The following is a 27,571-nucleotide window of genomic DNA, read 5'->3' as shown; positions in this document are numbered from 1 at the left end:
ACAGCAACATACTTGCCACCGTTGCTGTATTGCAAGCTCTACAAGGACCATCTTCAGTATCCCAACTCTGCTTCCTAGCTACCGTCCCCAATCCCAGGCACCTATTGTCTCCACGGTGCAAATTACACAAACCTTGATTATCAATTTTTATTTCTATTTTTTGTGTTCTGTTTTTGTATGTAATTCCTAGATGAAAGTTAGCTTTCTTATACTGGATTTGTGAATTAGCATTCCAATATGGTGATAGTCAAAAGGGTTTTTTAATTCTTTCATCGGGTTTTCTTTTTATTAGTTATGGTTTGAATTGAAGATGAGCTTGAATAAATAATGGTAAAGGAAAGAATCAAATTGGTCTGTACTGGTTGAGCAATTTCATTTTCGAATTTTGATTCGTTTGGAGATGTTCATAATTTTTTCATGATTGTCGTGTATTGAGACATTTCAATTAATATATGGAGTAAGCTAGTTCTCTATATATTGTTATTTATTTCTCTGGAACTAAATAAATCAATTCTTATCCTAAACACTAGTCTTTGGCCGTGCAATGCACAGACTGTATTATTTTGAAGGTAATGTTAGCGTGCTGAATGATAAAGATTGATGGGAATTATCTACGTCGAATAAGGTTAGCAAAATGAAATGGAATTAAGATAAAAATAGTAGAGAGACATATAGAATGCCAGAAATTACTACACTGGTATTCAAGTCGCAATGATTCTAAATAGTAAATTCTAAGCATTAGTATCAAAAACATGTTATCTTAAACGTGTTGTACAGATTGAATTTTAACAGCTCCAAACAAAGAAAGTATTTACCTATAATAAAAGGCATGATATATTAAATGTTAATAATAATAACTGAGCCACCCCTTCAAAATATCTTCAAAAATGCACCACTCACCCAGTAGAAATGGTAAATGTCTTTCTAGCAATAAAATAAACTACATGTTCATGAAGCAATCCTAGAAAGATTGCAGCAAGCAAGGCTGATCGTAACAGTAGAATCATTTGGCCTAATAGAGAAGCCACAAGTCATTGTGAAGAAGACAAAGGACGAAGAAATGACTGGGGAACACAAATTACATCAATGGCTACATACTCGCCTTTAAGAATGCCAATAAGTTCTTCAAGATCTCATAAAATAGAAAGTTATGGCTATACTAAGTCGAACACCCTGAAACACGTAGAGCATCTAAGAGATTAAAAATAAAAAAGTAAACTAAAATATAAGACAAATGGAGCAAGAGAAAAATTTCTGTATTGAGATAAACATATCTAGTCATACAAGGAACCAAAGCAAGATACATACTAGACCAAAGAAACCTTCATTTCTGTAGTAGCTTCATCGGGTACAACTCTATTTCTGTTTAAACTGTTATGTCCCCATCCAAATTTATTGGAAATAAGCTGCGGATGTTGTCCTCATTTATGTTAATCTTTTCTTTTTTGGTAGTTCTACATGAAGTATTACTATATTACCTTTGCAGCAAGCTGTATCTTCACAAGATTTAGTGGATAGGTGGTCAAAGTAGCATTTATTCTTGACAAACGACCACCCATAAAAGCTCAGAAGGATATCTGCACTTGCATTTCCCCGACGACCATCTAGTGCAGCGATAGATTTTAAAATCGGCAAAGAATATGACATCAGTAAAATAGTATACTAAATATGGTTTATACAGAACAAAGCTGTAATTTTCATTTCTTAAAAACTCACTTTGTAACGTTCGTGCACATAGAAGTTGACTGAAGAATAAGGAAGTCAAGCAATTGTAACCAGATTTCCTTTCCAGAAAGCTCTTAAAACTTCTTTATTGACAATCTGTAATGCCTTGCGCCACATTCTAGGCTTACTCAATACTACAACATCTGAGTGCATGCCTTGTAAAACATTATAGTTAGCAAGTACTAGTGTCATATATTTTACAGTATAATGTAAGCAGGGAAGTGTACCAGGATATACTTTAGTCCAGCTTCTATCTTTGTATATTTATCATGATGGTAATTGAACACATTATTCAACATGTAAGATTGATCATTTTCGAATATAGGATCACCATCATTGTACCTAGAAAAAGTATTTGTTTGTCAGATTTTAGATTTCTATTGCATGGAACAAGATTGTGATGTAGTAGAAAAAATGGAAACAGAAGAAAAAATAGAAGTTGCTAAGTTGAAATATAACTCTAGAAGATCAAAATGAATAAAGTAATAGTAAATGAAAGCCATAGTAAATATAGATCAAAGAAAAAAAAATTATATCCTCGATTCAAAGAGGAAAAATGAGATTGGATATAATGCTTATAAAGATATGAGCTGGTTATTAGTTCATATTATCATATGGTTATTTTTTAATGCTTACCCTAAAAAACCAATAAGTCACACACTTAGCATAGTAACTATATCAATTGGTATATCGATAAAACAGCACATTTAGAAGTACGTCCGTCCGTCCTACATTTCACAAGAAATAGCATAATGCAAGTAGGGAAGCATAACATATACTTTAATCCAGTCTCCATCTTTGCATATATATTAGGCTGGTAATTCAACACGTTATCCACCATGTATGATTGATCATCTTCATATATATTAAAAAACTTCTGAATCAATTATCATGGCTTAACCTACAATAGCTTGGTTAGTTGATTATCCACAGCTAAATAAAAGAAGGAAAGAAGCAAACTTTTGAATCCACTTAGATCCAGCCTACATACAGTATTAAAAACCTAAGACTATGTTCGACTCAAGTTTACAATCACTCAAGTAACTTTTTATTTATACATTTCGAGGGACTTACATGTACAACCCACTTATCCGTCACTCATTCTTATATATATACAATTTTAAATCGTTTATAAACACTTTCTAAAAAAGAATATAAAAATAATGTTGCATTAATTAATTTTTGAAATAGTCAAGGTTTGATATTTATTCCAGCAGACATTAGTGAAAAGTTGTGTTGGATGTGAAAATAACTGGATCAAACATAAAAAACTCGACTTTTGATCTGAAAGGCATATAATTCTGTTTAACACTACTCTCCTACAAAGGCATTAATTATAGGTTTACCACAAGATAAGTATCATGATGAATAGTTTCCCTGACCTCCTCTATTCACCCAAGTCTGCAAACCAGGCTTCCACCTTGACTCTGCAGACTCTTTGTTCAGATTCTACAAAGAAATGTTAACTTTGAAGTCATGGGAATGGAGCAGGGAAGACTGAAACCAGTCATAAACTGAAAGGCAACAATTTTAGAAGCAATTTGTATAACAATATGATCACTGTAAAAGAAATGGGGATTTTTTTGTATAAAAGAAATAAAGTTTCATAGAGATGTAATGATCAATCCAAATTTTAAACAAGTAGGGAACAGTAAATATTGTAGAGGAAAATTCAAATTTACAAGAGGAAAACAATGCATTTTACAAGCTATAATACAACAATTTACCTGAAAATTATAATTTCATCGGTTTCTTTTTTCGTGAAGTGACATAGAAATCAATCAAAAGCTCCCTACAGTTTAGATCATGATCCAATTAGTCACCTTACAAGTGTGTCATTACAGAATTTATACTACAAAAAATGGCTGTCGAATTGCTTTAATTATGCCAACAGAAGACAATAAACTCATCTGATTATGCCTGCATCCTCAGTGTTTGATACATAAGAAGCAATCTGAAGAGGACATCTACTTTTTATTTATTTTTAGTTGGACTTTATTTATATTTTAAATTTTATTTATGTAATTGGGCTTGTGTTGGCCCAAGTCCATTCTATTTAGAGTTTTAGTCTTTACTATTTAAACCTAATTGCGATATAATTTCATTAGTTTTGATAAATTGAAGAATATTTTGGTGGTTTGTTGCCTTTGGCTTCTCCTTCTTCTCCCTCCCTCTCTCCCCCATGAATTTCTGCTTCTTCTCCGGTTTCTCCCTCCATTCTCTCCGATTCTCCCCTCTTTCTTGCTTCTTCTTTTTATTTTTTAATTCGTCCTGCATCAAATTTGGTATCGGAGCCTAAACTTGGGTAAATTTTCCTTCTTAATCCAAAATTCTTTCTATTTTCTTCCCAAAATCTGTTGGAACAGCACAAACTAAAAGAATTTTTGGTAAAGGCAGCAATTTTTCTTCTTCAATTTTCAAACTTAGTTGAGAAAAAAAAACCGTGTTACCGTTCATGGGGTACTATTCACACCCGAAAATTCAATTTTAGTATTTTCAGCTTCATAAAAAAAAAAAAAAAGAATTTCAGATTTGCTGCATGTTCAGTTCCTGTGCTGTTGTTCAATATTCGCTACAGATTTACACCCCTTGTAAACCAACAACAATCCAACCCCATCAATCCAAAGCCTTAGCCCACCTTCCCAATTCCTACAAAGTCCAATACCCCACTCGGCCCCTATATTCCAAACCATTGAACTCACAACAAGATCCCTAACTAACCAACTCATAATGAAATTCCCCAACCCATTACCTGAAGCTGTACATAAACAGGCCCAGCTTTAACACAACAAGTCTGGCCCATTCCTAGTACATCAATAGCCCATTATAAACAAATCTAGCCCAACCACAACCCCACTAGATCCGGCCCAAATACCATCCTCTTCACTAAAGCCTTAACTCGTAGCCGGCTTTCCCTCCACCTTGATTCAATCCCTCTCGACGTCAATTACCAACAAAATTAAACAGCCCGTATAACTCCTAAACTGGTACACTGACCTAAATCCGACCCGACTTGTTCGTTCATGCCCTAAGTCCAATCGGCTTTCTCTTGTCGGTTTCACTTCCTCTATCTATCCTCCCTCACCGTCTTCCGCAAATCTTCCCCAACCAACGCCGTTGCCGACACTCAACTGCCACCACTTTTGCACTATCTTCCAGTCGTTCTCCTCACCAGCAAAGCAGAGCCATAACCCAGCAAACTCGAACCGTTCCTTTTCTTTTTGGGTACAGCAACTACCGTTGCAATTTGCTGAGAAGACAGTGACTTCCATTGCATCAGTTTAATGATTGGCTTGGCCTTTTTGGGGATTTTGAAAGTGGAAAAGTATTTCGATAGCAATTTGTACCTCAAATCTGGACTGGACTCTAAAGTGCAACACTAGTCAGCTCGATTGCATCTTGCGAAGCCACCTTCTACTTCACTGCAACTATTTTCACCGCCATTAGCCTCGTTCTAAATCACTGCAGCCACAATCACCCAGCTCAACTGGAGACTTAATTTCAAGGAGCAGATGTTTACACGAACTTCGAGGAGTCAAAGGCAATTTATTGTGCAATTCAGATCAATCAGAGTACGGGGAGTCATAACCGAACTACAGGGAGCCACTGCTCTTATCTATCTTTAGTTTACACTACTGCTTCATTTACAATTGCATCAATTAACCCTCTGTATTGCTGCTACTTGGATAATTTTAGCTTCAAACCCTCACTTGATCCTGTCGTTCCTCGATTGCCTCACGTGCATAGACCTTTTGATTAATCATTTGTACCATTGCTTTGTTATTTTACATAGATCAGCAGTATTAGCTTACCATAATTGAATTTACTTAACCCTGAAAAAAATGCTTAATTTATTATTTTCATTGCTTGCATTTATTGTTCATTGATCTCATCATTGCACGTCATTTAACTGATATTACATTGCATGTAGTTGCGTAGTGATCATCTTGTCGTCTCTATTTCCAATACATTGACCATGGATCCATCCCAATTTGATGCACTCACTAAACAATTAGCGCAACTTGCCACTAGCCTATCGAATGTTCAATTAGATATAACTGCTACTCATGAGGAGAGAAAGAACCTAAATGCTAAGTTGAGCAATTTTAAGTGAACCCCTCATTTGACTGACACTAATTCTGAAACGTCTCATAATAGACAATATTATCGTGGACAAAGTGACCAAAAGTATTTTCAATACGATCATAAGGAGAGTTCTTTTAGATACACTAAATTAGACACTCCTACTTTTGATGGTTGCTTAGATTTTGAAGTTCTTACTCAATGGAATGCCCTTAAACAAGGGAATCAGTTAGTGACTGAGTATATTGCTCAATTTGAGGAGTTTCAAATGAAGCGTCATGTCATTGAGGATGAAGCCTTAACTTTGAATAGGTTTATACAAGGTCTAAGAGATGAACTTAGGCATGAGCTCTTTTTTCGATGTGTCACTACTCTTGATCAGGCTTACTCTTTAGCTCGAGACTACGAGTTACTTATTAGTGCTACATATGGAAAGCGTAGTCACCGTTCACCCATCTCATCATCACCATCGCGTCATAAGTCTATCATAAAGCCTTCCTCATCTAATGTCCCTCCCTTTTGGGAAAATAAGTGTAAAGGTCATGATATCCCAAGACCTTCGTATCGAAGGCGTAGTAACATTCCCTCTTTCGTCTCATCAACACCACCTTCTCCTGTGAAGTCCTTTCTAGGTCCTCCCCCATTTAATGCTCCTCCTCTGTTGGACAATAAAGGTCGAGATTTTGAAACTTCAATAACTTCTTCTCATTTGCAATGTTTCAACTATAAGGACTTTGGCCACATCTCTTCTGAATGTTCTAACCGAGCCTTATTCATTAAAGAACAAAAGAATATGAGAGATGAGCGATTAGAAAATCAAATTTATGAACCTAAACTTGAAGAATTTGATGACTTGGATAATAGTGAGGACACCCCCTTAGATAGTATTCAGACTTTTTCTATGAGTCTAGGTACTGTACCACTTATTTCTGATACCTCTCAGTCAAATGTTGTGTGTCCTACTCTTATCTCACCCAAAGGTATTGATGATTTGTGTAATCATGCTCTTTGCAAGGAAACTCTAGGAATTTGGAATTTGATCCTTCCAATTGTTCAAATTGCATATAACAATTCTGCAAATCAGTCTCTAGGTCTAAATCCATTTGAAGTTGTTCATAGTTATAAGTGTAGGCGGTTGTCAGACCTTATTTCCATGTTCCCATATACTAGTATGTCGATGTTAGCTAAAGAATTTGCACGTCACCTTCATGACTTGCATATTGAGATCAATAAACAACATGACGCAAGTAATGCATTATATAAACTTCAAGCTGATTCGCATAAACGATATTTTGAATGTAATATTGGGGATTATGTTATATTGCAAACTTGTAGTGCTGGTCCTTTAAAAATTTTAAAGCATGTTGGTTCAAATGCACATGTCATTGCCCTTTCATTATATTTTGGCTAACACTCTACTTTAAATATTGAGGACTTCATTACTTACAAACACCATGTTACTTCCTTTGATGATCTATTTCTACTTAGCTTTATGGACCCCCAACTTGACTATGTTGATATTTCTACTTCAATACCATTTATCACAGTACACAAAGATAAAATTAATGTTATTTTAGATAAATGTGTTGTATTGACCAATGATGACAAAATTCAGTACTTCCTTGTTTGTTGGGTAGATCGGCGTGTTTCTTATGCTCCTCATTATATACAATCATGTGAAAATCTTGAAGATGAAGTGCATGAGTATTGGTTATTTGAAATCCAGTATCAGTCCTTGGTTAAAAGGAAAGATTGCCCCCCGTGGTCAGATCATAGTCTTGGGAATAAGCTACAGTTTTCAGCACTATCAATCATGAAATTTCGTTACTTGGTTTGTCATAAAGATCGTCCCTCGTGGCTTGACTTAAAGCATTTGGAGTATCAGATTGACTGCAGCCTATACTGGCTATCAACTCGACAGGGCCGAATTTTTCTCCCACCCCGGGAGAGTCGATGAGGACATCTATTTTTTATTTATTTTTAGTTGGACTTTATTTATGTTTTAAATTTTATTTATGTAATTGGGTTTGTGTTGGCCCAAGTCCATTCTATTTAGGGTTTTAGTCTTTACTATTTAAACCTAATTGCGATGTAATTTCATTAGTTTTGATGAATTGAAGAATATTTTTGTGATTTGTTGCCTATAGCTTCTCCTTCCTCTCCCTCCCCCTCTCCCCCATGAATTTCTGCTTCTTCTCCGATTTCTCCCCCCATTCTCTCCGGTTCTCCCCTCTTTCTTACTTCTTCTTTCTATTTTTTAATTCGTCCTACATCACAATCATTTCAATATTAGGGATTGAGTACGAACACATTATTTGTTACGAGGGATTGATGGCCATTGCCTCAAGCTAACAAACTGTTTAAAATAAAAGGACAGAAGAAGGTTTTAATAATTAGAAAGAGCATAACAAATCAACAAGACAAGAGATTGGTAACATTTTACCGCAACAATGGATGGGATATCAGACTTGCAAGGTGAGCCATGTGACACATCCATACAAAGTAGTATGGCTGTAACCTTAGATACCACTGGGATAGGCAGACTTTGTTCAATGACTAAGAGAAAATTTAACCCACCTAGCTTGAAAATCACAAAAATGCAAGGGACGGATGATAAAAATCAAACTTTGAAAACTATCAAGGAAAAATCTAATAATATTTAACATGACTTACAATTTCATTGAGCACATTATCTTTGCATAGATCTTCAGGAAAAGATTAATCAGATACTGATCATTAACTTTACTAAGCGCTAGGCATTGAGTAAGAACCCTGAAATCAGTCAGATTTGTCCGCTTCCAAAGACCTTAAAATTTTGTTCATGTTAAAATAACTTTTATGAGTAATTTATAATCACAGCCATTGTTTGATAACAAAATATAAATGTCACAGTTTTTTCTCTGTGGAAGGAACTTGGGTGTCCCAGGAGCTGAACAAGTGGTGGAGCCTGTCTATGCTGTGAGTTCTCTTCAAAAACATCAAATGGAGTCCCCACACTTTGAAGACAGCATGGAAAGAACTAAAATAGATTTTCAATAAATTTCATAAGGTAAATAGTAAGCAAAAAAAAGTAGTTTGATGATTAAAGATTAATGACTTAAATAACTTACCATTAATGAGGGACTTGCAGAATAATGAATGAAATGCAATATAAAGATCCACAGATGGCGGCTCCCACAACACAAATTGTAAAATAGCTTCTCATTGTCTCTTGTGGGTATTAAAGATAACTTCAATGTGTTAGTCAGCTCAAAAGGTCGATATGATACCTATAACAGTTAACAAAATGCAAAAGAAAATGTTAAGAAAGAAGAAAATATTAGTTAAATATAATTTGAAGATAAAGTTATGATTAACTGACGAAGATCTAAATGGCAATTGTGAGCATGAAGTTAAACAAAGGATAGTTTGGGATGAAACAAAGTAGCCATTTAGGCTGTCCGTTAGGCATGTTTGACCTGCACGAGTGTAAATAAAATCTGATGACACCTCCATTAATTTAGCTTCTAATGAATTTTCATGTTGGATAAGTCATGGTACAGGACCCCTTACAAATTCAATATTAGGACCCTTTAGCAACTCCAGTGATTGTGTGTATAAATAGTTCTAGCAAAAATCTTAAATGACAGGTTTTCAAGGTCTATGATCTAGTTTTAAAGGTAGAGATTTATCTTTCCCAAATACGATAATTTATATGGTGAAAAATAAAATTCGGGAAACACCCATCCGAACATGGGTATGAGGAACTTCCTCAAGAGATGGGTAAGATTCTTACCTTATTCATGGCAGGTGCATTTTTTTCCCAATAAGCCATCATCACTAAGGTTTGCAGCACAATCATTAACAAGGTTATCATCAAGGCCTTCTGAATCTAATGGCTTCATTCAAGTAGTTTCAGGAATAAAATTGGACATCCTTATTTTGGTAGTCTCATAAATAAGATTAAATATCCCTGTTGTAACAGCAGGATCACTGAGACCACTTGACATCCTTATGTTATGGCGGGTATGGTAGATGTCGATAAGTTTTGCGCTGTTTGCAAAGTAAAATAAATCAAAAACAGAAAATAGTGAGACTATATTGTTGTCCAATATGAATTTTTCTTTCCATCATTGTAAATTAAAAAAAGAGTACTTATGGTACATTGACATTTCGAATTCTAACCAAAAGTATAAAACTGGGAAGGGGAATTTTGTTTTATACAAGGAACAACGAAAGGATTAATTTCACAAGAAAGACTTAACTTGTTCTAACATTAAGTTCATTCTAATGAAAGCATATATCACAACTAAATCAAAAAAGATGTAGCCATGAATTGATCGAGCACACTCAACAAGGAACAAAAAGAAAGATTAGTAAATTGATTTCATTCCATACATCAAATTCATATAATTGTAGCTTCATATTTATGGATAATGTAAAAAGGCGACTCTGAGAGGCAAAGTAAACCGATATTCCATGAGGCTATACTTATCTTTCAAGTGAAATTTAAGAAGTTTAACTCCTAATTGACTAAAAAATTCAAACCACGGGAAAAGAAGGATCTACCTTGCTGGCCCTTAAGGAAGATATTTTGCCCTGAACATAAAAGAATAGTGAAAACAAAATTTAACTGCCTCTCATTAGTTTTATATAGTTTCTTAAGTTCTTCATCTGTCCATTCTTTTTTGACATTAGCATGATTGCACATCTCCTTGCACATTCAAATGGAAAATTATTAATAAAGAGGTAAGATAAATTTCATTGCTCACTTTATGCGTTCATCTTGGGCACTATACATTTCATCTAGGACCTTCAACATAGGACTGATTAAGGATCCGAAACTGGTACCACTTGCTCTCTGCTCCTCCATTACTGACATGCATATCAGAAAACTGAGAACCCATACGAATCCAGAAATTGAAATCTGTACAAACAATACGCAATTTATGTCGGAGCAAATGTTCAGAGATAGGATAATTCTGTAAACACACAAGCCCAAAAGTAAAACGATCACACTTTCGGAGCATATTAAGGTATATTAATGTCCAAAGATCTCCTAGTGAAGTGGAGGCTAACTGGATTGTAATACTCTCTTTAAAATTTCACCCCACAATAGAATGCAGACTAAGTTATTAACTGGTCATATAGCGGGAACTGACCTCAGGAAATATATCAAAAATTTCGATGGGATATTGATTGTTAGGACCCAGAAGTTCCCTATCAGACCTACAAGATTTATACGGATAATGAAATGGGTTATACTTGTCATGCAAAAAATTAGGGACGAAATGCAGCGTTACATGAATAAGTTGGGATGAGTTGTTTTTCTCTTACTTTTAATAAAAATAAAGTTACTGAAAATAACTCTTTTCTACTTGTTTCTAAATTTGATCGATAGAAATATATTTATTTTAAGATTTGCTTATTTTTTAACAAGTTAACTTTTTTAGCTTACCCAGATATCTTTATGAATGAAGAAACATATACATATAAGGAATTGTTTAGACATGTTTCAACTGGCCACAACACTTTAAAAAAAAAGCACAATCTGATCATTGAAGGTTTTCCACGCACCGGCGTCAAAGCATAGCTTCAGAATGTCAGTCACGGCCTTCCAAGTGTCGGCCACATTACCCGCTTTCGTCCTCTGCTTCTTGACATTCAGGAATGCCTCAATTTGGGCCTCCAAATCCCCCCCGCTCCCTCCCATCCCAATTTTCCTACAAAATTCTCAAAAAATTAAACAAAAGTATAGCCTGAGATCTAAAATGGTGGAGAAAATTTCGAAATAAATATAATTGTAACTTTCTTCTTCATCTCAGAGTTTGATTTTCGTTGTAGAGAGAGGAGCTCATCCAAAAGCTCGACGTGCGAAGTGAGAGAGAGAAAGCAGAAGCCACTTTTAGAACATGTTTGGTACCGCTTAAAACTCAATTAAAATCAATTTTTTTATCGTTATTTTACTATTTCAGTCGTCATTTTTAAATTTTCTCTTACAGGTAGACCAACTTTATCTTTCAAGATCAAAAAATTAATTAACAAAATTTCTAATAAACAAGCACTTAGTGAATAGTACTGAACCAATTAATGAACAATACTAAGGGATTGAAGCATGAAAATGCCTGGACAAAAATGAATAGTAATATATTGATTCTCTCTCTTAAGAGAACTAGTTTTCCACCCGTGTAATGCACGGGTTTATCATTTTTTAAGTAATATTAACATGTCAAAATATCTTTTCGTTGTTCTCAATAAACCTACAAATTTGATTAATTATTTAAAATGATAAATGTAGATGTAATCTTCATATATAACACACACTCTGCATCATTATATATTATCATTATATTACAAATTGTTGCTTAGCAACCTATTAGAGAACTGAAAAGAAAACAAATTTCATTCCTACAGTTGATGCGTAATGTTGTCATTGCGTTCTATAAATCGAAATGCAATCAGAATCTTTCAGTGAAAATGTTATCCAAACCTAAGTGACTTGTAAATAGTACAAACCAGAAGTATAAGTTTAGCTATAAGATAAATAATCCTCCCATGTGTTGACATAAATGATAAAATAGAAGTGTATTAAAAGGAAAATTTTGATGCACACTGAATTCTTAGTAAGAAACCTGTTTATAGCTTTCTGGTGTAAAATCATGCATTATGGCATTATAAATCATTATTTGGATAGACTACAATGAACAAAAAAAAAATTCTGATTTAAAAGAGATGAATAAAATCAACAAAAGGTTTAAGACTGAAAATTGTATAGTCGTGTATGCATCAACTCATGCCAATATATAAACATATTAATTAGCTCACTGGATTGGAAAACAAGAAGTTTTCCACAGGAGTTTTCATCTCCAAGAAAGTAGCCTGAAGCAATGAAGAATAGCATACATTTTTTAAAGAATGTGCCTCACCTCCATGCTGCATTATTGGTGTCTGGTTGCTAATAGTCTTGACTTGTTTAGTGAAACGAAGTTTGGGTCACATACTCTCTCTTGCTATAATGATATGATGAATTGACTTTTTTTTTTTATTATAGTGTGACAGCTTTTACTCCTTCGGTCCCATAAAGATAGTTTGGTTTCTTTTTTTGTATGTCCCAACTTATAGGTTACTTTCAAGTATTGGTTATTTAATGTAGGGGTATATTAGAAAAAAAATATAAGTAAAAATTTATATTTCAAACTATATTAATTATATTTTCTTAATCCGTGTAAAAATGGAAGCAAGCTCATCTTTATGGGATGGGGGGAGTAGTAAAGATTGGGAAATGTTACTAAAATAATTTGCACCCACGTCTACAGTATTAAATAATATCATAAATTTAATTCTTTTTCCTCGATATCTTTTGTTCCTCCTTTTTTATTGTATGGTAATACGGATTTGTCAGTGGGGTGTAGAAATTCATTTTTTATTCCACATTAATTTCGATATTTTTTGTTGATTTCCAGCAAACAAGTCCATTCTCAGTTCAAGGGGTTTGGAAAGTATGTTACCCAATCTCCTAAGTAAATGATTTCCTGGTTAGTTAGTTACTATTTTTAGGGAGATTCGATAGGCTGTTATTTCCTAATTAATGGATGAATTTCTCATATATAGAAGGGGTTGTACACAAATTATTTTCGAGTGTGGAATAATAGTTCTTTTCCTCAATATGAACACTGAAAATACAAGAATAAGCATAACATACCTCAATTCGCCGATCTCCTAATTGGCCGTAATTTCTCAATCTTTTCAACACCTGAAGTAAATCAAACAGCCAAAAGAAACTCTTATTAATAGTAAATTTCGAGAGAACTATTAAAAAATATAGAATGTTTATTGATAACCTAAGGTAAATGGCAGACACTAAAGTGAAGAAGCGTATATGAGAAGATAACTTTGGGTGATTGAAATATCACTCTCCAAGTCAACAATTGTGGCATGGGTTAAATATCTATATTACCCTTTTTTGTCTTTGCCTGGGACCTCAATTTGTGAATTACTAATACAATATGATAGAAGGGTAATAAAATAGGATTGAAGAATAAAATGGGAAAATGAAAATACTTCACAAATGATAAATAAATGGCATATTCATTTTTAGAGAGGAGGAAAAAAAATAAAAATGCGAGATGATCTCTCCGTGCTGTATGGAGAGATACTGGGCATCTCTCCGCGCTGGATAGTATATATATTATATATTTTTTAAATGCTGCGATGGTAGTTTATATATATTAATTTTTTTATGCCATATATATTTTTTATAGATGTCGCATAAAGAAATGGAAAAAAGCAGTATATATATATTTTTATAGATATTGCATAAAAGAATGGAGAAAGGTAGGAAAAATAGTATAACAATTTATAACCTATATAAATTATAAAGTGATAATAATTTTATTAGGAATATTTACATCCAAAAAGAAAAATAATTGATGTTATACACATAATTTTTTTTTAAGAAAATGATGTAAATTATATTGAGAAAATTATCGTGAAAAAATAATAAGCATTAATAAAATAATTTTTTTTTTAATAAAAAAGATGAGTTATACGATTTTTTAACACACACGTATGATATACTTTTAACTATTTTCGATATTCATTTAAATCATTTGATATGTCTATAATATAATTAGAGATGTTAATGAGTCGAGCCCGAGCCTAAAACTTTTGGTTCGAGCTCAACTGGATTAAAATGGTCTACGAGTCTGAGCCGAACCGAGCTTTTGCTCGACCAAAAAATTTTGGCTCGACCCGAGCTTTCAGCTAGACTTTTTCGAGCCGAGCCGAGCAAGCTCCTTTTTTTCCCCGCTTCTAGTTGCCTTTTATGCTTTTTTTCTTTTTAATTAAAGACTCGCGGGCCAGCTCGAACTCAGCCCGTGTCCTCAAAATGAGGCTCGGAGCATGAGTCGAGCCTTTTTGATACCCCTAGATATAGTTCTTGAAATGAGCTTCAAGAAAATAAAAAAAATTTATAAAAAAATATATCAATCACCCAATGAAAAAAAAAATTGACACAAAACATTATTTAATATATATTTTTTGTTGCACATACTCCATGCATCATGAAGCACAATTGCTCCTGCATCCAAGAGCATGCTCCTGGGTCGCAATTGTGCGCCATGCACCCAAGGTGCCAGGAGCACAATTGCTCCGCAATAAATTATTTTTTTCATTTTTTCTGGGTGATTGATATATTTTTTTATATAAATCTATTTTACCCTTATAACGTGACAAGAAGTATGTTGAATCATGTATATTGTTTATTTCCTAAAAGCAGTTACGATAAATCAAAGTAAACTTAACACAATGTTGAAAAAATTTAATACTCAGTCAAAAAGATGTCAATTAGTTTATATGGCGTTATTGAATATTTTAGATGTATATAAATTTTGGAGGATTAAATTCAAATATATCAAAATTTGGTGATTAAATAAAAATCTAAATCCCATTTAAGTGACAAAATATTATTTTGTGGCTCAGTTAGTGTTTGGCTCCATTTTTATTTTTTATTTTTTTATTTTTCTCTTTTATTTTCAATCGCAGAATTTTTCATAAAATAATATTACACGTAAATAAAAAACCTTTCATTAAATCGATTGAATACTGAACAATAAAAAAAATTCGGTTTATTAGACGATTTAATTATATTTAATAAAGTTATCATCAAATACCTCCTTTATATGTAAAATAACTACTCATACTAAAATAATGTTTCATATATAAATTATGAGCTCCAATAATTTGAGTTTTTAATCCATTCATCAAGAAAACATTTATCATATCCCAAAAAATACATTTCAATTGTAGCAACACAAAATTGAGATAAACTAATTTTTCATCTTGATTATTTTAACATCTGAAAAAAATTATATATAAAAGAAATTATTATGATGTCATTTAAAAAATTTCCTAATAAACATTTAAATTTTTTTTAATGTCAAAAGAGATATCATTTAAACAAATTAAGAATTTCGATAGCAAGTTAATTTTAAAAATCTATCGACGATTGTACAATTGTGGGTTGCATAAATCTTCTATATTCCCTCGAAACTAATTTCGAGAAATATATCATATCTAAATGAAGATCGAAAATAATTAACGTACATTAAATGTGTGTGTTAAAAAATGCATATAACTCGTCTTTTTTTTTTAAAAAAATCAATTATTTTATTAATGTTTATTATTTTTTTGCGATAATTTTCTTAATATAATTTACATCATTTTCTTAAAAAAAATATTATTTGATATGACGTCAACTATTTTTTTTTTTTGGACGTAAAACTTTGAATTAGGCAAAACAATAGTACCACACACGCATAGGAAGATCATCAGTAGTGATTTCAAGAGTGAAGTGAACAGTTATGAGATATTCAAGAGTAAAATAGAGAAACACAAAGTCCTGAATGAATAGTGCTCGCGACATTCATTCTTTTATTATTGTAGGAAATCATTTCTCTTTACCACAGATCTATTCAAAATAGTAACTTGTACCACTTGACAACAAAGCAATAAATAAATAGGGCTCGCCCCCAGGGTACATCTCCAAGTGGTAAAAGGGGAGGGTGGAGAAATTCAACTTTGCTTGAGGCTACCGCGTCAAGCGTTCGAATCCTGAAATATGGATTTGGCTCTTGGGTAAGTGCAAGTGTACAAATAGCCTTCCACCTTGTACCCTTGGAGGCATAACCTGCAATTTACCTCCCTCACGATACTCCAGCGCAGGGGCGGTGGGGGACCCTTAAGGTTGGGGTTCAACCTTTTTAATAAATAAATAGCGTCCACATCAAACACAACGAAGCTGACTAATATATTCCTGCCTTTCCGACCACGTTAATACACCTAGGTTTTCGTTCCCACACATTACATAAAAGTTTATACAAAAAAAAATACCGACAACACCCATTAATTCGTCCCACAATTCGAAGAAAATTGAAACCAAATACACCTGTTATTTTCTTTCAATGCAAACCGTTTAAGTACAAAAACAACCAAACCTCAAACAAACTGGTTAAGTGTGAACACGGCCGGATACAAATGAATAGTAAAAAGTGGATTCACTCTTTTATAGTAAAGGGGATGAGGGATTTAGTTGCCAAAAGTTTATTAGTTTTCTTTTGAGTTATGTAAAAGGATAACCTTTGTAGTGCCTAATTCCAACAAACACCAAGTTCAAATTAGGCTCAGTTTCACCTAATAAGTCGACACCATCAACGGGTTGAGACAACTCCAAACCACCACCACCAAGTTCCCACTTTCGATTGCTATTAGTTGGACAAGATGAAGAACAATAATATGCCCACTAGAAAAGAACCACAAAGATCACATAGAAGAGGAGAAATCGAGAGGATAAAATCACAGAGAGAGATTGGGCGTTCTTCATATGGAGGCCGAGAGAAAGGCCAAGAATATAAGCCAAGCAAGTGACCAAAAAAGGTAAGTTAGGTTAGGGTTATTTAGTGGACCATACAAGGCTCGACTCAAAAATAATGGGCTTCAAATTAATACCATAGCCCTCCAAGGAAATGGAATGAGCCGTGAGCAACACTATTAATAATATGTTGCTTCTAACGGTCCATAGGAATGTGGATTGGGTTGTCTCAATATTTGTGTCGATATACTAATCAATCATATGGTCAATGCCGATTGATAATAGAACCGGGGTTACATCATAGCCTGAAGGATCGTTTGACAACAAATTGCCTAACAACCTCCACCTTGGTGTCAAATAACCTATAAAAGAAAAATGGCTCCCATTAGTGACACCTCTAATAAAAAACCGATAAAATTAGAAATCATTTACCTGTACCAATGTTTAGAAGTTCCTTGTAACTTCTAAACTTTGCCAGTGACAATACCTTCGTCCCCATATCAGAGGAGTTGTAGTGGGTGTGGACCTTTTCAAGTCTTACCACCTCTTAAAATACTACATCTCTAAAGAAGTGGAGTCTAACATCAATGTGTTTAGTGCGCTCGTGAAAAATGGGGTTCTTACATAAATGTATAGATGACTGACTATCAGAATACACTACCACATAATCATTCAAGACACATAGTTCATGAAGAAGGCCTTTAAGCCATAGAGCTTCTTTAATAGTTTCAGTGGTAGCAATATATTCTAATTCTGTAGTGGATAGTGCAACAATATGTTGTAACTGTGATTTCCAATTAATACATGAATTAGATAAGGTAAACACGTAAGACGAAGTAGATTTCCTACCATCCATATCACCCGCGTAGTTAGCATCTACAAAACTCTTTAATTTTATACCTTCTTTATTAGCACTAAACTTTAAACCTACGTCACGTGTATCCTTCAAGTACTTTAATAGCCACTTTAGCGCTTCCCAATGTTCAGGGCCCGGATTAACCATATATCTACTGAGAGTACTAACATCAAAACCTAAATCCGGTCTAGTGCAAACCATCAAATACATTATGGAACCAATCATATTAGAGTAAGGCACTCTATTAATGTATTCTACTTCATGTTTATTGCAAGGGGATTGTTCCTTCGATAAAACAAAATGATTAGCAAGAGGCAACATGACAGGTTTGCAATTACTCATATTAAATTTTTTCAATACTTTGGATATGTATGGAGACTGATGCAAAAATAAAACAGAATTTGACCTATCTCTTTCGATTTCAATACCTAAGATTTTTTTAGCCGTACCTAGGTCTTTCATGTCAAATTCACTACTTAGTTTTGCTTTTATGTTATTTATCCACTTAGAGGATGATCCAATCAAAAGCATGTCATCCACATAGAGCAACAAAAATAGATAATTATCATCAGTCTCATTATGTTGAAAATACAAGTAGTGATCAAATTTACTTTTTTGGAACTCTATAGTGAGTACAAAAGAATCAAACCTCTTGTACCATTGTTTAGGAGATTATTTTAACCCATACAAGGATCTTCTCAAAAAACACACATAACCAGGTTTTGACTTATCCTTAAAACCTTTTGGTTGATTCATGAAAATTTGTTCATCAAGCTCACCATGTAAAAAAGTAATTTTTACGTCAAATTGTTCAAGTTCCCAGTCAAAATGTGCAACCAATGCAAGCATGACCCTAATAGTGGTGTACTTAACAACATGAAAGAAAATTTTATTATAATTAACGCCCTCCTTCTATGTATAGCCTTTAGCTACTAACCTAGTTTTAAACTTTAGGGATTCCGAACTGTCAGTAAACTTAAAGACCCATTTGCAATCAACAATTGATTTGTTCTTAGGCCTAAGTACTAGCTCCCAAGTATGATTATTTTATAGAGAACTCATCTCTTATTTTATTGCCTTAAGCCATTCATTAGATTGATCACTGCCTATTGCCTCTTCAAAGGTCTTTGGCTCTTTATCAGCTAGTTCTTCATAACTAGCCTGGGCAAAAGCTAATTTAGATTCAAAATCGAACCTTCTAAGTTCTCTCGTTTGTCTCCTCTCTCTATCCCTAACTAAGTTATAGTTAGCTAAATGATTTTCTTCCTCATAGTGCTCTTCTGTCACTATTTCGTTGCTATTCTCCACCTCGGGTTCCTGAGCTTGAGTCTCCACCTCATTTGAAACAGTAGGGGCAGGTGGACTGAGTTTTCCTAACTCCACCTTAAACTGGTCTCTCTCTTCACCTGGTTCAGCTTCACTCTCAGGTTCAGTTTTCCCTTTAATATACGGCATCTCATTTTCGTTAAATGTGACATCTCTACTTATAATGATCTTAACCCTTTTTGGCTTCTATCCCATAACCTATGACCCTTAAAACCCTTAGGGTATCCTAGAAAGATACACTTCCTAACTCTAGGTTCCAGCTTACCCTCACTTTGATGAGAAAAAGCTGTACAGCCAAAAGTTCTAAACATTGAGTAATCACTCAGTTTACCCGACCATCTCTCATGCGGAGTGTCACCATTCAATGCAGCAGAAGGAGTCAGATTAATCAAATAACAAGCGGTCATAACAGCCTCACCCTAAAATGACTCAGGAACACCAGAACTAATCATCATGCAACGCACTTTATCAAGTATGGTCCCATTCATCCTTTCAGCTATCCCATTTTGCTGAGAAGTGTAAGGAATGGTCTTATGTCTAGTTATGCCACTTTCTTTACACATACTATCAAATTCCTTATTGCAGAATTCTATGCTGTTATCTGTCCTTAAAAATTTGATTTTATTGTCAGTTTGGTTTTCTACTTGTTTCTTCCAATTGTTAAAACTATTAAAGGTCTCAGATTTATTCTTCAAAAGATAGACCCACACTTTCCTAGTGTAGTCATCGATAATAGACAGAAAATACCTATTCCCACCCGATGTGGGATTACTAGCATGACCCCATAGATCAGAGTGCACATATTCGAGCATGCCTTTAGCGCTATTAACACTCGTGGAGAAAGAAATTTTATGATGCTTACCAAGCACACAATGATCACAAAATGGCAAATCTGACACACAGTCATTACTAAAAGCAAATTTTTCGTTAAGTAGCTTAAGTCCCTTGACCCCTACGTGAGCAAGTCTATTATGCCACATGTGTGTGATCAATCTTGGCAGAGGAGATAGAGGGGCTCAAACCTCTAATCACTTTCCCAGTAGTAATATATATATCGTTTTTCTTAATTCCCTTGATGAAAACTGAAGCACCCTTGATCATTTTTAGCATACAATTTCCAATTTTACCAGTAAAGTCATCATTTTTAAGTTTCCCTACTAAAATCAAATTCCTAGACAACTCAGGAATATATCTAATGTTCTTTAACGTATATACTAAACCTGTGTCAAATTTTACGTTTATGTCACCAATTCCAGCAATAGTATAGGGAAAGTTATCACACAGCAAAACATACCCAACATTAGATTCATGCAACTTATAAAATCAATTCTTTTCAGACGTCACATGAAAAGATGCACCAAAGTCAAGTATCCACTCATGCATGCGGGAATTAGCAGTTAGATTTAATTCAGCAGTGTATGCAACAGGACTTGTAATCATATAGACCTCACCTCCATTTATATCGAAAGTAGACATTAACATATTGACCTCATCTCTCTCTTTAACCTTTAGCTTACCCTTCTCCTTATGAGAATCTTTTATGAAATGCCTTGTGTTTCCACAACCACAGCATTTTCTTGCCATAGTCCTAGATTTTGATCTAGACATACCTTTGCTCTTCTTTTTCCATCCATTACCACTTGACTCGCCACTAGTTTGATATCCATCATGACTATTTTGCCTAAATTGAGTTCTACCCCGCATTATATGTACCTCACCGTTCCTCTTATTATGTTTTTCAGCCATAATTTCCATTTCTTTACTTCTAAGGAAATCTATGACAATTTCAGGTGTTAACGTGTCTCTACCATACTTAATGGCGTTCTTAACTTCCTTATACGAATCAAGAATTACATTGAGCAAAATTATATCCTTATAAGTTTCGGATACAGTCTCATCACAATTAACTATATCTTACACCAATTTGTTAAACACGTCTAAATTGTCATCAAGATCCTTTGAAAGATCCATTTTGAAACTGAAAAAACGTTCAAGCAAGTAAAGTTTATTCGGTGTAACTTAAGCAAATACAAGTTTTCTAATTTTTTCCAAAGTTCTTTAGTGGTTTTCAGTTTACCCACCTTTCTTAAAACGATGTCAAACAAGTGTAAAATGATTGAGGTATAAGCAAGCTCATCGGCTTCTTCTCTTTGTTCTTGTGAAAAATCAGTTGAAAATTTGTCTTCAATGGCATTTGAAACCTTTTGTTGGACTAAAATGTCCTTCATTTTTTGTTGCCAAATAGCAAAGTCACCCTTTCCATTAAAAATTTCCAAATCAAAGTTGTGAATTGTCATCTTTACACAACAGTCAAAAAATGCACAAACCACACAAAGTAGTCCTAGGGTCACAGACAGTATATACCGTTCTAGATTCCCAGGGTTTCGTAAGACTCATGGTCTTAGATCAAGGGAATGTTCAAACGGATAAGGTCATGGTATTTCTAACGGAATAAGTAAGCAGCGAAAATAATAATGTAGCAAAAAATACATCTAGGAGATAACTAGTCTTACAGTAATTAGATCACTAAGAATTACAAAACTAATTTTAATCCAAGAACAAATACTCAATAAAAAAAACAATCAAGAGCACGTAACCCTAATTTTAGCACAAGCAATGATTGCCAAGCAATGACGACCCCCAACCTATTGTCACCCCCACACGGTGATGCGCTAATGCTGAAAATTAAGGAATTAAGCTAATTTACCAGAGCGGACGTATCTGAGTCCGTATAATCGAGAGAGGTTCGAATCTACTGCTTTAGGGCTGCAAATTTGGCCTAAAGTAATTTAGTAGACATATGCAGTTTCAACCATCGATCCACTAGGGGCAAAATTGTCCAACTTTTTCTGTGTAACCTGAAATAGAAAATAAACAATGTCAGTGCGTTTATGGGATTGAAATGAGCAAACTGCCCGAAGGAAGTTCGCCCGAAATCGTCGCCGTCGGAGTTTGCCGTTGCCACCACGCGCCGCACTGGAAGGGGCGCCTCAGCTTGCTGGTTCCGGGTTTGTGGTCAGTTTCATCGGAAAGTTCCTGGTTTGGCCGAAATTCGCGATTGCAGGTTCGGTCCTCTATGAAAATCGTGCACACCGCCACTGTTTTTGGTGGATTTCTGGCCGGAGAAGGTGACCCACTCTCTGATACCAGTTGTAGGGCCTAATTCCAGCAAACACCAAGTTCAAACCGGGCTTAGTTTCACCTAATAAGTCGACACCACCAACGGGTTGAGACAACTCCAAACCACCACCACCACCAAGTTCCCACTTCCGATTGCTATTAGTTGGAAAAGATGAAGAACAATAATATGCCCACTAGAAAAGAACCACAAAGGTCACATAGAAGAAGAGAAATCGAGAGGATAAAATCACAGAGAGAGATTGGGCATTCTTCATATGGAGGCCGAGAGGAAGGCCAAGAATATAAGCCAAGGAAGTGACCAAACAAAGTAAGTTAGGTTAGGGTTATTTAGTGGATCATACAAGGCTCGACTCAAAAATAATGGGCTTCAAATTAATACCATAGCCCTCAAAGAAAATGGGACGAGCCGTGAGCAACACTATTAACAACAGGTTGCTTCTAACGGTCCATAGGAATGTGGATTGGGTTGTCTCGATAATTGTGTCAATATACTAATCAATCATATGGCCAAGACCGATTGATAATAGAACCGGGGTTACATCATAACCCTGGGGCTCGTTTGACAACAAATTGCCTAACAACCTCGTTTCAAACTTTTTATGTGGATTGATGGTGTGTTTCCTACTCTAGAAGAGCACGGCATCCATCAATTGTACCCAAAAGGGCCAAATGTCGGTATGATTTGCATATTGCTTCACTTTTTTACAATGTTTTTAATATTGAATAAGCCATTATACCACTTTATTGCCATCAATGGGCATTTTAGCATCAAATTTTTGAGCAATGTATGGGCCTTTTGCTTTGCTGCTATTTGACGATCATTTATACCTATGGAGGTTCAATATATTTGAGCTTGCACAATTTTCTCCATTTATGCTTGGAGTTTGTAAGTAATTCACTCGATTTCATCTAATAGCAAGCTCTCAAGATGCAATTGGCTTCTACATAGCTATGGTTTCACTACTTTTGTAGATTATCATAAAGTAATTTCTTGTCAAACTACAATATGGGAGTCTTGTAATTCTTGATGGATACACTTATCCATTATATTGAAGGCCTCACTGTATTTACATTGCATGTGTTTTCATGACCAATCTCAAACCCCATAATTGTTTGACATGTTGCATTGATGCTATGACTTTGATCGTAGTTTTTATTTTTTTAGGTTGTATAACTACTTTAAATCGACTAGCATATGCACCGTGAACAATGTGCACTAGATTTTATTGCGCTTAGCACTATGCTTTGATTTACAAATACATATTTAGCACTAACTAGGCTTAAACCATGATAAACTTATGATTGATTGGGGCTTGTTTGAGTCACATTATTTTTAAAAAAATACATTCTTCAATAGTAATTTGATATCATTTCAACTACACATTCTTCAATAAAATAATATTAAACTCAAATTTAAAAAATTTTATTATTTTTTAACCGCATATTTCCCATTGATTTAACATGAATAATCTATTTTTCCCCTAGAATGTGGCTCAAACGTGGGCTTATTATTATTATTTTTTTTGCGTGTTGCTGATGCCCATCTAATAGGGCAATTTCAAAAGTTTTGAGATCATTCCAAAAATATATGAAAGAGATATTGTGAAAATTTTATTTAAGACTTTGATTGCAATCAAGTCGGATAGGAATAGAATGAGGATTGACTTTGAAGGAGTTTGTTTCTATGAGAGATGTAATGTCTATGAGTCTAGAGCTTTCAAGTGGTTGTTTCTTGTTTGATAAAGGTACATCAGGTGTGTGATGAAGATTTTTGTACCAACATGTTTCACTATCGGAGGGTCCTTGTTCCCGAACAAACAAATCGGTGAGCTCAGTTTACTCTAAAATATTTGCACCAACATGTTCTACTTGTTTCTTGTATGTTATTTTCAATTTAAATTTTTTTTCACGATTATTTTGTAGATTTGATTGTGACTTCTTCATAGTGGAAGTACATAGAATTAATGCAAGCTCTGTTCAACATGGGTTTGGTTTGTCGAGAATATATGTCAAATTGGAGGAAGAAGTTAGCTATAAAGATATTTGCATAGTATTTTGATCCGTAGATTTAGATAATTTTTTAAATTACAATTTTTTTTTGTTCTTTAGAAGATTATTTTTTAATTGTACATCTTTACTTTAAGTTAACTATTGATATGTATCTTTATAGTGTTGATGCCTTAAAGTTAAATGTGTTGGGAATCTACTTAACACGCACAACAAAAAATTTAAACATATTTCGATTTTCACCAAGAATCGCGTTTGTATTTAGATAGAAATTGTGATAAGATTGTATCTTTTTCAGATCTGCAAACTTCTTTGCTATTCTTTTTGTTCCAGCAATCTTGATTCGTCACCCACAGCTGTCCAATTGTCCAGCCTCCAACGGTGATCCACACAGAGAATAAGATTGAGCTACTAGGATTTTCTCCTCTTGTGTTAGCAAGAATAATTATGAGAAAACTGTATGGATTGAAAACCCTAGCCATGTATTTATATAAGCCCAAATGGGCCTAACCCGGTCCGGTTCAATATTTAATTAATTTATTTAATTAAATTCGGTCCGTGAATTAATTAATCCAATTAATTAATTCAGGCCTATAAATAACCAACCCAATTATTAATTTATCCAACGATTGTTAAATTAATTAATTGACAAATTGCAATCTTCCAATTCTCTTTTGTGTGCGACCCATCAGGTTCCTGATTACGATGTCTAACGACATGAAATATTATTTTGACCTGATCAAAATTGATAAATTAAAACATCCTTTTAATTTATCGTCAATTCACACTCGCCGTTCCAGATTGACATTTAGCAATGTGTCAGAGTGTTATTTCACCAGCAAAGCATCGTTGGCTTCACGACAAAAGAATGGTGGAAGCAGATAATCTCGTTCGTTATGTCTATAATCAGTGCAAGAATTCTTCGAAAGATGTTGGTTTGGTGAATGTACGAATCGCAGCACAACATTATTGTGGCAACGTTATCAGGAGATTGATATTCAACAAAAAGTCCTTAATTTGGACATGGTAAGGAAGATGGAGGGCCAGGTCCTAAAGAGGAAGAACATGTTGCTGCCTTCTTTACGGTTCTTTCTTTTCTCTACGGGTTCAGCATTGCAGATTATATTCCGTGGTTTGAGATTTTTGATTTTGATGGTTATAAAAGAATCCTCAAGAAGGCTATAGTATAACTAAGTATCATGATCCCGAAATAGACGATCTGATTCAGATGTGGAAAAAAGGGATAATAGTGATCGAAGAGGACATTCGTGATGTTCTGATTGTTGGGAATCTACTTATGCATGCACAGCGGAATTTAAAATAATTTTCGATTCCCACCAAAAATCGCCTTTGTGTTTAGATAGAAATTGTGATAAGATTGTATCTTTTTCAGATCTGCAAACTTCTTTGCTATTCTTTTTGTTCCAGCAATCTTGATTCGTCACCCACAGCTGTCCAATTGTCCAGCCTCCAACGGTGATCCACACAGAGAATAAGATTGAGCTACTAGGATTTTCTCCTCTTGTGTTAGCAAGAATAATTATGAGAAAACTGTATGGATTGAAAACCCTAGCCATGTATTTATATAAGCCCAAATGGGCCTAACCCGGTCCGGTTCAATATTTAATTAATTTATTTAATTAAATTCGGTCCGTGAATTAATTAATCCAATTAATTAATTCAGGCCTATAAATAACCAACCCAATTATTAATTTATCCAACGATTGTTAAATTAATTAATTGACAAATTGCAATCTTCCAATTCTCTTTTGTGTGCGACCCATCAGGTTCCTGATTACGATGTCTAACGACATGAAATATTATTTTGACCTGATCAAAATTGATAAATTAAAACATCCTTTTAATTTATCGTCAATTCACACTCGCCGTTCCAGATTGACATTTAGCAATGTGTCAGAGCAATACATGTGACGGGAAATGTCACGTAGTATGACAAAATCAAACTCGCTCGTTTACCGTGAAATTATAATCCCTTCGTCAATATGATCCGATCAATTACGAGATATGGAAGTGTGTCAATCTCAATTATCGATCATATCTTTCACTCCACTATTAAGTCAATATAAGTCGAAAACTTCTTTACGACTTATAAGCACACCTTGGCCAAAGATTTCATTATCGACTTAATTGAATGAGACGCGAATCATAATCTCCTACTATCTAAGAGTGACGAATCATTTATTGATCAATCACAACCTTCATACGATTATTAACGTACCCGAACGATGTCGAATTAGCGGCCCTTTGCAGAGCAACATCCAACATCGTGTGACTGTCCTCATATAAGGTACCATGACAACCTCAAGTCAAAGGAACATTCCACTACCGAACGTTAGAGATTAACCACTGACACTTAAATAGTTATCCATGTGGAATCTCTCGGGGGGTCTCCAATGTTTTGTTCTATAACAAAACATCCACGTGTTTATTTAAGTGTCACCACACTTTAACTTGTGAGATTAGCTGCTTACTTCACAAGTAAGAAATGCCACATGTGATGGTCTATCCGTAATAACGATATCCGTATCTCATTATTATTTACGACCACAGACAATTTAAGATTCAATCAGATGTAATTTGTATCTCACAATCACAACTCCTTGTGATTAACAAATTACGAAAATTTGAATCTACGGACTCTATTATTTACTTAATTGTCTATTAATTAAATAATAGATCTGCCATTAAATTGCATTAATTATATATCAAAAGTATTTATGTCCAAAGTTGATTGGACCTAGGGCATAATACTTACAAACTCCCACTTGCACTAGATCCAATCACTTATATATCCAATATCATAAGTCTACATGACGATCATGTTTATGTTAAGACAACTCTTTGTCAGTGGATCTTCAATATTGTTAAATGTGAGAATTTGTTCTTTTCTTTACGTCATTTCTATATATTATCTCTCTGATGAGATTATACCGCTTTAATACATTTTTTTATCATTGATGAGACCTTAGTTCATTTGCTTTCGCAATGGCTCTATTATTATCATAATACAATGACATGTGATCAAAAATATTAGGAACTACTCCAAGTTCATTTATAAACATCAA

The 27,571-nt window shown here is 34.3% G+C and overlaps 1 long non-coding RNA gene across 20 annotated transcripts; it reads right to left on the bottom strand.

Annotated features, from left to right (window-relative positions):
* Nucleotides 1-1,237: 1,237 nt before the first annotated feature.
* Nucleotides 1,238-13,558, bottom strand: LOC111373685. Of its 20 annotated transcripts, none has more exons than XR_002699000.1 (11): nt 13,490-13,558; nt 10,950-11,510; nt 10,560-10,714; nt 9,584-9,840; nt 8,919-9,077; nt 8,252-8,827; nt 3,453-3,517; nt 3,072-3,174; nt 1,963-2,067; nt 1,717-1,880; nt 1,238-1,604 (listed from the first exon to the last, which is right to left on the bottom strand). It is a non-coding gene; the product is annotated as an uncharacterized LOC111373685 (long non-coding RNA). The 20 variants fall into 20 exon arrangements; XR_002699009.1 differs by having other exon boundaries at nt 10,950-11,016; nt 13,490-13,537; XR_002699002.1 differs by lacking the exon at nt 13,490-13,558 and adding an exon at nt 9,170-9,266 and having other exon boundaries at nt 10,950-11,810.
* Between the last annotated feature and the right edge of the window lie 14,013 nt (nt 13,559-27,571).

This window comes from Olea europaea, unplaced genomic scaffold (genome assembly GCF_002742605.1).
Source record: "Olea europaea var. sylvestris unplaced genomic scaffold, O_europaea_v1 scaffold1152, whole genome shotgun sequence".
In the NCBI taxonomy this organism is placed as follows: domain Eukaryota; kingdom Viridiplantae; phylum Streptophyta; class Magnoliopsida; order Lamiales; family Oleaceae; genus Olea; species Olea europaea.
This window is presented reverse-complemented; position numbering and strand designations above follow the sequence as displayed.